At 33.2% G+C, this 3,813-nt stretch overlaps 1 long non-coding RNA gene across 1 annotated transcript; it reads right to left on the reverse strand.

The window, feature by feature from the left end:
- Positions 1–1,901: 1,901 nt before the first annotated feature.
- Positions 1,902–3,567, reverse strand: LOC139877132 (uncharacterized). The gene is made up of 3 exons (XR_011768480.1): positions 3,433–3,567; positions 3,167–3,288; positions 1,902–2,160 (listed from the first exon to the last, which is right to left on the reverse strand). It is a non-coding gene; the product is annotated as an uncharacterized lncRNA (long non-coding RNA).
- Between the last annotated feature and the right edge of the window lie 246 nt (positions 3,568–3,813).

Consider the following 3,813-nt stretch of genomic DNA (forward strand, 5'->3'; position numbering starts at 1 on the left):
ATATTTTATATATAATTACTTATGATTTGATTTTATATATTTCAGGACCACTCGTAAACAACACGAGAAGATTAATCATAAGACCTCATGATTGTACGCAACACGTCATTTGACAACATGGTACCATGGGTCGAGATTAATTCTGATCAATACGAATACGATGGGGTCTTTATTTATTTTATTGAGCAACTAATTGTGGACCACTAACATCGGACTGCTAACTACGGACTAAGAAAATATTAAAAGTATTATAAGTATATATATATATATATATATATATATATATATATATATATATATATATATATATATATATATATATATATATATATATATATATATATATATATATATATGTAACGATTACTTGAAAAGAAAATATGTTGATATATTATATATATATATGGTTAGGTTCGTGATATCTATCAGAGACCAAGTCGAGTTAAATACCTTCAAGGCAAAAGTGAGTATATAGTCCCACTTTTAAACTCTAAATATTTCGGGATGAGAATACATGCATTTTATGATTTACGTTATGGACACAAGTGATAAAAAAATATATTCTACGTTGAGTTGTACCACTGGCATACTTCCCTGTAGCTTGGCAACTACTATTTACATGTGGTATTGTAAACGCGAATCCTGTTGATAGATCTATCGGGCCTGACAACTCCAACCGGACTGGACGACCAGTATTCAACGGTTGCACAGTACTTCGTTTCGGTGACTACACTTGGTACAGTGTAGTGAGATTTCATAATAAAGGGAATATGCGACGTTGATTAAATGTTAAGTATGGTTATCAAGTGCTCAACCACTTAGAATATTTTTATTAAAACGTTTATGTATATGAAATCTTGTGGTCTATATTTATAACGCTGCTAGCATTAAACCTATATCTCACCAACTTTATGTTGACGTTTAAAGCATGTTTATTCTCAGATTCCTAGAAGTCTTCTGATGTTTGAATATATGTTAGAGAAACCATGTGCATGGAGTCATACATGTTTTATTCGAGGAAGCATTGCATTCACAAAATCATCACCGTGTATTTATTTTGACTGCATTGTCAACGGAAGTATTCTTGTAAACTGTTATTTACGGTGATTGTCTACATGTAGAAATCATCAGATGTCGAAAACATTGAATTTTAAATATTCATTTATGGTATATCTTTTCAAAAGAATGCAATGTTTATAAAACGTATCATATAGAGGTCAAATGCCTCGCGATGTAATCATATGTTATTGTATTCGTCCCTATGGATTGGGTCGGGTCGTTTCAGGTGCGTTTGTTTGCCTCTTAATGTAATGGTTCAGTGCTGAATGCTGAACTATTCAGCATTCAGTTCGTTTGTTTCTGACCTCTGAATGACATATGGTGCTGAATGGTTCAGAATTCAGTACTGGACCATTCAGAGATGAAACACTCTCTTAATCATTAAGAGCCTAAATTGTCTATAATTTTCTCCTCAAAACCTATTCTGAACACTTAACTAACAAATATATTGAATATTTTATTCATGTTACACTTTGATAAGGTAATTTTACTCAGTTTATATCGTTCATTCTAAAAGATTATCAAACAGCTTTTTTCCATTCAGAACAAACTTTATTTAGAGGCTTTGAATCATTTAGATTCTGAACCATTCAGCACTAAATTATTCAGTTTTATCAAACGCACCCATAAGCTCTCTCATAACATCATCACATCCACCAACACAACCAAAAGCAATCACACAATACTTCAATTAAAAATCAGTTATAATTAAGACTCTATTACGATCTAACACCTCCTATTTAAATTTAATAAGAGACTCAGAATACGAGTTATATTTTTTAATGTAGGAACATTAGCTGTGTGAAGAGTACTAAAAATGATCCATCCAGGTAAATTAGAAATATGTAACAAATAGCTTAGCCTTTAGAAATCTTCTTAGACAAGAGTTTATTTTATAAATGTTTACTAACAAACTAATGGTTATTTGCTAGAAACTGATTGGTCATTTTAGGTTTAAATACATCATAGAGATGAGTCAGAACACGTCAAAGCTAAATTTAAGATAAATAAAATGCAAGAATAGGTCACCTAAGTGATTGGCATTGAAGTTTGGAGGTATTTCCAGTCGTCGAAATGTAAAATGAATCTTGAAAATCGGTCCTGTAAAACAATCAATCATTATAAACCTACACATAGAGTAATTAATCAGACAAAAAAGAAACATGTTTCTAAATAAACGCTGCGTGATAACAGCGTCACTAGATCAAGGGATATATAGTGGAGCCTGGAGTGCAAGTAGTACAAACAGTTGCGCTAAGCACCGGTTCAGATATGGATCTGGGAAGCCAGATAACATTTCTACACTGTACGAGTGTCATAAATTAATATACACCATACAAAAGATATAACCACATTAATTAAGCTATAGAGAAGTGATGAAGAGTAAGGTCACTGTTGTAAAAGTCAGCCGAGTCGGTCAACAAGTCGGTTTGGGGACTAGCCCGTCCCAACTCACCCAAAAACGCCTTAAAAGTCGGTCAATGCTAAAAAGTCGGGTCATAGTCGGGCATTTTTGGTCAGATTCAGGTTGAGTCGGCCATCAAAGTCAAAGTTAGGTGAAAATTTTTATATTTTTTAAAATTATATTTCATGCCAAATATCTATGTCACCAATCTAATTAAAAAGTGTACACCTATCATAAATACTAAATAGAAAACTAATGTGATATCATACTAGTCATGAATGTAAAAAAAGAACATAAAGATAAAAATTTTGATACCCCTGAAGCCACAGAATCTAATTTTAAATAATTTAAAACTTTTGATCTAACATTGAATTTGACCGACTTTGACCGCCTCAGACCTGCCTCGGCCCAACTCGCCCGACTCAGCTCGACCCGTCTTTTTAGAGTTGACCGAATTTTAAGGCGCTTTTGGGCGATTCAGTACGGCTAGTCCCCAAACCGACGCATCGGCCGACTTTTACAACAGTGTCATCAAACTAATTAAGAGCTGTACATGTATCATATATAGAAAACTAGTAATATGATATCATACTGGTCATAAATGTATAGAAAAAAACATAAAGATAGAATATTTGATTCCCCTGAAGCGCAGAAGAAACTTTGAATAAATAAATTTGTTCAAAAGTAAGGACATAAACATACTTCTAAGAAACAAGCCTTCATTTGTTGTAAGCAAGTTGCAAGAACATCATCTTTCCTCTTGTTGCCTTGCTTTCATGTCCTCTTCATTCATATTGCGCAGATACGGCTTCCAAAGTTCATACCTGAAATTGTCAAACACGTTGCAAACACATAGTTTCGAGGATCCAATTTAACAAAAATAATTGTCATATTTCAGAAGAAAATGATATTTGTTACAACATCAAAAAGTGAAGAAAAAAATAAGAAGTTAGTTATGCCTTACTCACCCCATATCGTTATATCCCATAACCAATGCCTCCCCCTGTAATCCATTCAGATTTGTAACTAAATTAGAAAAAAGTATTGAATAAAATATATGGCAGAAGAGAGAAATATTAGGGCAGATAAGGTTTAGAATTAAGAAATACAAGATTAGTTGGCTTGAAATGTGAGGCCTCTTTAGTACCATAAAACCGATCTGTCAGCTTCTTAATACCAATGCCTGTCTAATAGAATTACAAAATGAAGATTAATGGTGTATCCTAGGAGATACACACATAAAAACACCATTTTTGTACTGAAATATGGATCAAGCAACACAAAACATGACAAAATTTGGCAGTTTTCAGAGTCTGCCGCCCAGCGTACAGCAGGCCGACCAGCGTCAA

This window comes from Rutidosis leptorrhynchoides, chromosome 11, assembly GCF_046630445.1.
Source record: "Rutidosis leptorrhynchoides isolate AG116_Rl617_1_P2 chromosome 11, CSIRO_AGI_Rlap_v1, whole genome shotgun sequence".
NCBI classification, from domain to species: Eukaryota; Viridiplantae; Streptophyta; class Magnoliopsida; order Asterales; family Asteraceae; genus Rutidosis; species Rutidosis leptorrhynchoides.